Below are 10,120 nucleotides of genomic sequence, written 5' to 3' on the forward strand. Positions count from 1 at the left end.
TAGTCCTTAAAAAAATCAGCATGTCTCATCTGCATAACAGACAAGAGGAAAACCTTAAAATATCTAAATGTTTAATGAAAACGGCAACCAATTATTAAATAGACATCGTTCCACTCAGGAGAATAGAAAATAAGTATTTATATCAACTTTTCTAATTCAGGCCACTCACTTAATGCCATTCAGCTTTCATAAGCTCATTTTCAGTTTTCATGCCCAATTTGGGCAAATTGTGAATAAAAGTTATAACCTCATTTTAAGTTATCTTTATAAAATTCGTAATTAATGATACTCAATCTCTTTCTTTAATCACTATCTTTTACTGATAATTATTTAATCAGTAGCTTTTTTAGTAATATTCACATAAACCATTATCAGTAAAGTGTACTTACAGACTAATGGGGTCTTGAACAATACTGTAGCACTGTTTTTATTACAACTGCAAACATTCTGAATTCTCATAATACAACAGTAAATCACCTTGAAATTATCATATAGTCTTTTACCACAAGAGGTCAGTCCTCTCTGAATACCAGGAAAAAGTGATTTCACATTTTACAAAATAATAGTTATTTCTTTCATACAGTTAGTCTACATGACTATATGTGTTAGACTACATTATGTAAATACCAAAATGTTCATATCCTTCTAATGAAAAAAAAAAGTTTCACCAGAATTATAACATGTACTTTAAAACAGCTAACATTATCTCTGATCTTCAACTTTTTTTTCTTTTTTTGCGTTTTTAGGGCCACACCTGTGGCATAGGAAATACCCAGGCTAGGGTTCAAATCAGAGCTGCAGCTGCTGGCCTATGCCACAGCCACAGAAACACCAGATCCAAGACACATCTGTGACCTACACCATCGTTCATGGCAATGCCAGATCCTTTAATCCACTGAGAGAGGCCAGGAATCAAACTCGCATCCTCATGGATACTAGTTGGGTTCTTAATCCACTGAGCTACAAACAGGAACTGCCCTATCTTCAACTATTAAACCTGTAATTTTAAAAATTCTTCTCATTTCAAAATTTAAAAATTATTGTAACCTCTGCAAAGTGACACAAAATGTATCTCTAATTTTTTCAGTAAAAGTCTATGGATAATATGCTACTAAACAACTAATGATCACTGAAGAAATCAAAGAGGAAATTAAAAGATACATAAAGAAAAATGGCAGTGAAGATACAACAACCCAAAACCTATGGGACACAGCAAAAGCAGTTCTGAGAGGGAAGTTTATAGCAATACAATCTTATCTCAGGAAAGAAGAAAAAACTCAAATAAACCTAACTTTATACCTTAAACACCTAGAGAAGGAAGAACAGACAAAGCCCAACATTAGTAGAAGAAAGGAAATCATAAATAATAGAGCAGAAATTAATAACATAGAGACCAAAAAACAACTGAGAAGATAAATGAAACCAAAAGTTGGTTCCTTGAAAAGATCAACAAAATTGATAAACATTTAGCCAGATTTACCAAGAAAAAAAGGGAGCAGGTCCAAATCAATAAAATTAGAAATGAAGGAGAAGTTACAACTGACACTACAGAAATACAAAGGATCATGAGAGACTACTATGAGAACATTTTCTAACACCATAAACAAAAACAAATTCAAAATGGATTAAAGACCCAAATGTAAGGCCAGATGCTATAAAACTCCCAGAGGACAATATAGGCAGAATGCTCTTTGACATAAATTATAGCAACATCTTGTTTGACCCACCTCCTAGAACAAAGGCAATAAACATACAAATCAAACCAATGAGACCTAATTAAACTCAAAAGCTTTTGCACAGCAAAGGAAACCATTAACGAAACAAAAAGACAACCCACAGAATAGGAGAAAATTTTCGCCAATGACTCAACCAACAACAGTTTAATCTCCAAAACATACAAACAACTCATACAACTCAACAACAACCAAAAAAAAAAAAAAAAAAAAAAAAAACCAACTAAAAAATGGGCAGTAGATCTAATTAGACATTTCTCCAAAGACATACATATGGTCAGCAAGCACATGAAAAAATGCTAAATATCACTAATTATTAGATAAATGCAAAGCAAAACAACAAGGTACCACATCACACTAGACTGGCCATCATTAACAAGTCAACAAACAAACAAATGCTGGAGAGGATGTGGAAAAAAGGGAACTCTCCTTCACTGGTTGGTGGGAATGTAAATTAGTACAACCACTATGGAAAATAGTATGGAGGTTCTTTATAAAACTGAATATAGAACTAAAATATGATCCAGCAATCCCACTTCTGGGCATATATCCAGACAAAACTTTCATTAAAAAACATTCATGTACCCGTATGTTCATCACAGCACTATTCACAATAGCCTAGACATAAAAACAACCTAAATGCCTATCAACAGATAAATGGATTAAGAAGATGTGGTACATATATACAATGGAATACTACTCAGCCATAAAAAAGGACAAAATAATGCCCTCTGCAGCAACATGGATGGAACTAGAGACTCATACTGAGTGAAGTCAGAAAGAGAAAGACAGACACCAAACTATACAACTTATATGTGGAATCTAAAATAAGGCACAAAAGATCTATCTACAAAACAGAAACAGATCATGGAAATGGACAGGCTCCTGTTTGCCAGGGGAAAGGGGAGGGAGTGGAATAGATCAGGAGTCTGGGGTTAGCAGATGAAGACTGTTACATTTGGAGTGGTAGGTGATGGGATCCTGCTATACAGCACAGGGAACTATATCCAACCTCTTGTGATGAAATAAGAACGAGGATAATATGAGAAAAAGAATGTGTGTGTGTGTGTGTGTGTGTGTGTGTGTGTGTGTGTGTGTAACTGGGTTACTTTGCTGTACAGGATAAATTGGCATAACATTGTAAATCAACTACAATAGAAAAAAAAATTTTTTAAGTCTACAGCATACAGCTAACACCACTCTTTGTACCACTTTTCAGGGATTTGACAGGGGAAGGAAGAGGATACAGGTCAAAAAATGTCTAAAAACAATTTAAAAATTGCAAATTTTTATATTAGAAATTTGGGCAAATATTTGATAGGTAACTGATACTGTCTTATGCTGATTTATTAATTTGCTTAATGATTTTATTCTAAGAATTAAAATTAGAAGATCCAGACTAAGCAGAATACATTAAAAATACTTACAATAATTCAATATTTGTATTGTAGCCTAAAAATCAAGCAGATTCAAGATTTGTGACCAAACTCCAGCTCTACAACTCACTATAAATACAACCTTGAATAAGTACGCTCACTTGTCTGAAACTCAGTTTTATTATCTATGAAACAGGAAAAATACTAGCTAGCTATCTCAAAATGTACTGGTTGGAATTCAATAAAACAACATACATAAAGAGTTTTTCTGCATGATGCTAGACACGATTTCCACAATTCTTAAAAAAAGTAGAACATAAGTATTTTACATTACAAAAAATACATCAGGAATCCTATCTAGATCATTGGCAGTAAAATAATAATGTGAATGGAAAAGCCATTTGCTTATTCCAGATGCTAAACTTGTATAACAATGGTTTAAACTAGATAAAAATCTAAGGAGATGAGTTTCTGAAATTCTAGGATTCTACCTTAAAGTGATGCCCAAAAAGTCAATGATATTGACTGCTATTATTTTGAACCAAAATTTATTATAAATAAATTACAAACTCTAACACTATAAAATGAAACAAAGAAGAAATATATGCTAGGAATCTGAAAAAATTTCATACACTTTGATAAACACTTTTCAAAAAATCAATCAAGAAAATTTCATCAGAGTTATGCAGATTTAATGTTAATTCTAATGGGGAAAACTTAACTATCTTAACTACAAATCAAGAATACACAAGTTCTCAAAAAATGTATGACTCAATGTGATGCTTAGCAAAATAAAAAAAAATGGAAAACAATATTTATAATTATGTTTGTAAAATGTTTGCAAAGAAAAACAAAAGACAGGAATTACCTCATATTAATGGAAATAGGTTAACTCTTTTCTTTATAGGATTCTTTATTTCCCAATTTTCTAGTACAATCAACTATAATTTCCACAATCAAAAAAATACAATATTCATTTATAATTTTTTGAAAATTGTCACCAAACTAGAAGCTAAAGAAAACTTCCTCAGTCTGATAACTGTATTTACAAAAAGTCTATAGCTAATTTCTTTTTTTGTTGTTGTCTTTTTTTGTCTTTTTGCCATTTCTAGGGCTGCTCCCACGGCATATGGAGGTTCCCAGGCTAGGGATCGAATCAGAGTCGTAGCTGCCGGCCTACACCAGAGCCACAGCAACGCGAAATCCAAGCCACGTCTGCAACCTACACCACAATTCACGGCAACGCCGGATCCTTAACCCACTGAGCAAGGCCAGGGTCCGAACCCACAAGCTCATGGTTCCTAGTCAGATTCGTTAACCACTGCACCACAGCAGGAACTCCTATAGCTAACTTCTTATTGGTAAAAGACTACATGCCTTCCCCACTAAAATGAGAAACAAGACAAGGATGTCAGCTCTTACTTGTTCTGTTCAACATACTTATTGGTCCAATAGCCAAAAAGTCTACAAAAGCTACTTGGATAAGTGAATTTAACAAGGTCAAGAGCTCTAGGTCAATATAAAATATCAATTTAGTAATATCAATTTAAAATATCAGTATACATAATTGCAGATTGAAAGTTTTAAAAAGATTACCATTTACAACAGCACCAAATAACATGAACACGTAGATATAAATAAAATATGTGCAAGATTTTTATGCTTTCAGCCATAAAACATTGAGAAAAATCAAAGACCTAAGTAAAGATACTTTATCAATAGATCAGTAAACAACATTAAGATGTTAATTCTCCCGAAGTATATCTATCACTTCAATGCATCCTCAATCAAAACCCCATAATGCTTTTTTTATAGAAATAGACAGACTAATTCTAAAAATGTAAATGAAAGGAAACAAGCCAGGATACCCAAAACAATTAAAAAAAAAAAAAAAAAAAAACTACATTGAAAAACTCCAACTTCCTAATTTCAAGACATACTATAAATTTACAATAAGGAAAAAAGTGTGGTTCTAGCCAAAGGAGAAACACAAAGAATGACAAGAATAGAATTGAGAGCCCAAGAACAGATCTACACATACACAGTCAATTGATTTTTGACAAAGGTGCCAAGAAAATTTACTTAAGAAAGGATAGTAAGGAACATCTTTTCAATGAGTGGTGCTGGACAAACTGAGTATCCATGTACAATGAGAGAAAGAGAGATTGGGGGAGGGGGTGGGCTTTGACCCATATCTTGCACCACATATAAAAATAAATCAAAAATTGATCAAAATAGATCACAGACCTTAAGGTAAAATCTAAAGCTAGAAAAGACAGTTTAAAAAAAACTTTTGTTTCTTTGGGTTAGGCAAACTTTTCTAGTTAGGACACAGAAGCATAAACCATAAAAGAAAAGGTAATAAACTGGACTTCTTCAAAATTTAAAACTTCAGCTCTCTGAAAGTTACGTTAAGAAAATAAAAAGACAAACCACAGATTGAAAGAAAATATTTATGAACATATAATAAAGAAATCATATCCAGACTATATAAAAAAAACTCTTACAACTCAGTAAGAAAACAGACCAAAGATTTGAACAGATACGTCACCAAAGATACACAGATAGCGAATGAAAGCAAATGAGCACGTGAAAAGATGCTCAATATATCAGTAGAAATGAAAATTCAAATTAAGCATCAATGCAATGCCACTAATTACCTGTTGGAATAGCTAAAATTAAAAGTAAAATGACAAATGCTGACCAGAATGAATAAACTGGAACCAACAAATATTGCTAGTAAAGATGCAAAACAAAATAGCTATCTTGGGAAATACTTTGATAATTTCTTATAAAGTTAAGCATTTGCCAAATGATCAAAGAATCTTACTCCTAGATATTTAACTGAAAGAAATAAAAGCATATGTCTACACAAAGACCTGTACATGAATGTTTATAGCAACTTCATTCCTAAATGCCAAAAACTGGAAACAACCTAAATTTCCATCAACTGATGAAAAACAAATTGTGATACAGTCAGCCAATGAAATAGTACTCAGCAATAAAAAAGAACAAGTCATTGATATATGCACCAACATAAATGAATCACAAAATCATCACTTAAAAGGAACCAGAAACTAATTCTACACACTATAGGATTCCATTTATGTGACATTCCAAACAAAGACAAAGTTATAGGAATATGAAACAGATCAGTAGTTGTCAGGATTTATCTTAACGGGAGGAAACTAACTACAAAGGAATATGAGGGAACTTTTTGGAATGATAGAAATGTTCTTTGTCTGGATTGTGGTGGTTACATGACTATTATGCATTTTTCAGAGCTTAAAGAACAAGATACAAAAAAAGATTTTTTCACATGTAAAGTGAAACAAACCCACATTTTAAAAGACACAGGACATGCCCTTTTGAAAAACAGGCATCAAATTAAATGAGCTAAACTCAGCTTAATGGGTATGGGGGTAGGGGAGACAGAATGAGGAAACAAAATATCCTTTGCAATTTTTCATTGCAAATTAAAAAATTGATTTATCATTAGTAAATAAGAAGAAATAGACATTGATACAGAGTTAATATATTTAAGAGTTGCCTTTTTTTACTAAATTTTCATTGTTTAGACAGAAAATAACAAAATTTGATGAGTTTCAAGAATGACCCCAAATCACAAGTAACATGTTGCTAAAGAAGGCACAGTGATTATAAGCAAGATTTGGAAAGAAACTATACCTTTCCCGTTCCCTTTCCAATTTACTAATGAAAACTGTCTCAACCACCCTAAAGCACTCCCATCCCAATTTTGCCATGAAGAGAAAGATAATAAACCTTCAAATAGTTTTCTTTATTCATAACAATATTAAAAACCTTACAAATCTTACATCTATAGCTAGGGGTACAAAATAAAATACCTCTTACTAAGCAAATTCCTATTTGTCCATTTAAGCTTCAGACCAGCTACTTCGTAACCACCTTTTTTTTTTTTAAACTGCCACCCAAAAAAAATGCTGTCTTTCCGATGACTTTCTACAGTTTCTTTTTCTTTGGTATTAGGTACTAAAATGATTAAAATAAAAAAGCTCTCAGAAGTTTTGGCTGATCACTCCAAAAAGAAGATACATTTTTCCATTTAATAAAAGTTAAAAGGTAGGTAAGTAACTTTCACCACTTTGTTTTCTGTATGTTTATTCCTTTTGGCTTGTACTGTTGCTAGGAAACCAGTTCATAACAAGATCTCCCAGCCCAGAGAACAACCTCCTAGCCAGCCTGGAAGATACTAAACTTTGTAACCACGGCAATTCTCTACCACACAATTTACTGGCTAGCCAGCACCATACAGGTGCACTCTTCCTGACATCTTCCTGCTCCTTTAACCTAACAGGTATGGTACAAACAATCCCGTCCATGAAACTTGAAGAAGGCAAGTGAGATGACGTGTGGAAGTCTCCAATGGCAGAAAACAAAATGAATTTACTGCCACTCCCTGTCACTCCACCCAACTAAATATCCTAGGTATATTATCTCAAATTGTGGGGTGAAATGTTAGCTCACCCCAGCGACAAGATAAAAATTCATCCTCTCCAATCACTACAATCAAACTACATCCAAAAGCCATCACCCAACTACCGCCCAAATAAATTATCTGGAGAATAAGATGGCAGTAATCTCTGCATAGTTCAGAGGCGGAGGGAAGGAAAAGAGTCAGCTGAATTCTTCAGGGACCGCTGAATCACCTACAGCTGTGGCCAGAACTTTACCCTCCAGGAAATCAGGCTCAGCAAGTGAGAGTAGTAGCAGCAGCAACATCATCACACCAAAAAAACACACTCAGCGCTGCTTTTAATAGAGGTGCCACTCCTTCAAGTGAAGCCAAAAATAGGTTTCATGTCCAAAGCTTTCCTCCGCAGTACACAACGGCAGATGGAAGAAACATCATTATTGTGGGGAGAGGGGGCGCACGCAAGGGGATGAAGGATGCCTCACCACTTGGAAAGTTCCCGATTAGTGCCTTCACCCCGAAATGCCACTTTTCTTATTGCAACATGTGGGGCCCCAAGAAAAAAGGAAATGTGGCTGATGGACGTTACACAGCTTTTAAACTGTAAACTTAGGCAAGTCGAAGGGGAAATATAAACCAGGAGGCATCAGTGAAAATTCAACTACCATCAGAGTCTCCATGCAGTGGGAGCTTCAGTGACACGATAATCACGTGTACGGGTGAGTAGACTTGAAAACATCCGATTCCGGAACGTGCAGGGGCCGAAACCTGCAGGCGAGGGCAAGCACGGGTCGACACCGCCCGCCGAGGTCACGCCCACTGACGCCCGGGCCCAGCGACCTCCCGGAGCCAGGACGGTGGCGGAAGCCGGGCCGCGCTTCCCGCTCGCGTCCACGCCGCCTCCGGCCGCGCCACCGACCTCTCCCGGCCCTGGTCCCAGATCCAGGCCTGGAAGGCGAGCGTCCGTTTACCTGCTCCGGACTCTCGCCGCCGCCTCCGCCGCCGCTGTTGCTGCGCCGCTCCCCCACGCCGCCAGGTGAGCCACCCTCTGCACACCGCCCCGCACGCGCGCACCTGGAGGCAACCTCAGACCAGGGTGAACCGGGGCCCCACACACCACGGGGTAGCCCTCGCACCACCCGGCTTCCAGCACCTCTGCCCCCGGAAGTTGATTTCCGCCAAGGCCCGCCCAGCGCCGCGCCTGTCACTCAAGCCTACACGGGCGTCACGTGTGCCCAGGCTGAGGCAGAGCCATGGACCCTTCTGCAGAGGTCGCCACCACTGGTTTGCGTGGTCATCACAGCGTTGCCCTTTGAAAGAGGTTGACTGCATCGCTCTCTTGGGCTGCAGCTTCTCAGTCCCCTTAAATGACTGGGCCTTTTTTTATGTTAATTTATGCAAATCAAGCCATCTCCAAAATGGCGTTACCATCTGGGATTATAGGATTGCTGCTGAGAAGAGTAGGCCTAATCTCTTCACCTCCTGCAAACTGAGTTCACTAAATGCTGGAACTGAGTTAAGTGTCTGGCATGTAGAAAGTGCCCAGGAAACAGTGGATTAGACAACTGCTCCATCTCTTCTTGACATTTTGAAACTTTCTAATACCAGGATGCACCCATACCCAGAGCCTCTCCACACCGCTGCTGTCTGATTTCAGCCACAGAGCTCTGTTCTAGAATTATGTTTGTTCTTGTCTTCAACTCCAGATCAAAGCAATTTGTACATGCCATCCCTGTTTCAGAGATAGTCTATGTTCAGCTGCCAAGCGGCCCGCTTTTTTCCAAGCCTTCAAATAGTTTCTCCTGAAGAAAAGAGAGAATGACAAAACCGACAAGTTTTATTTGAAAGGAGTCATGGTAATATAGTTTTTGGGGTTTTATTGTGGTTTTGTTGTTGTTGTTGTTGTTGCTGTTGTTGTTGTCCATTACATATAATCAGTAGCTGTTCAAGAGAAACAGTGATCAGGTAACTTGTTAAAGATTCTTTTAGCAATGAGATCCTGCTGTATAGCACTAGTCACTTGTGATGGAGCATGATGGAAGATAATGTGAGAAGAAGAATGTGTGTGTGTGAGACTGGGTCACATTCCTGTAGAGTAGAAAATTGACAACACCGTAAACCAACTATAATAAAACAATAAAAACTATAAAAAAAATAAAGATTCGTCCATTTTTGACATGGGAAGGATTTGGGGAACATTTATTTAAGAATTCATTATTGAATGTACTTGGCATACTAGACCAAGCTAGAATCCAGGAGTGGACAATATACACTCAAGATCTGTGCCTTCAGGAGTTCCCGTTGTGGCCCAGTGGTTAACGAATCCGACTAGGAACCATGAGGTTGCGGGTTCAATCCCTGGCCTTGCTCAGTAGGTTAAGGATCTGGTGTTGCCCTGAGCTGCTGGTGTAGGTCGCAGACGCGGCTCAGATCCTGCGTTGCTGTGGCTGTGGTGTGGGCCAGGGGCTACAGCTCCGATTCGACCCATAGCCTGGAAACCTCCATAAGCCGCAAGTACAGCCCTAGAAAAAAAGGCAAAAAGACAAAAAAAAAAAAAA

The 10,120-nt window shown here is 37.2% G+C and overlaps 1 protein-coding gene across 6 annotated transcripts in view; it reads right to left on the reverse strand.

Moving 5' to 3' along the window:
- The window catches only part of CCDC91 (coiled-coil domain containing 91), a 387,500-nt gene extending 378,770 nt beyond the window's left edge, over window positions 1-8,730 (reverse strand). For 4 of the 6 annotated variants that reach the window (XM_021090992.1, XM_021090995.1, XM_021090994.1 and 1 more), the window contains exon 1: window positions 8,534-8,730. The gene's annotated coding sequence lies outside the window, so the exon portion shown is untranslated. 6 annotated transcript variants of the gene reach the window in all.

This window comes from Sus scrofa, chromosome 5 (genome assembly GCF_000003025.6).
Source record: "Sus scrofa isolate TJ Tabasco breed Duroc chromosome 5, Sscrofa11.1, whole genome shotgun sequence".
In the NCBI taxonomy this organism is placed as follows: domain Eukaryota; kingdom Metazoa; phylum Chordata; class Mammalia; order Artiodactyla; family Suidae; genus Sus; species Sus scrofa.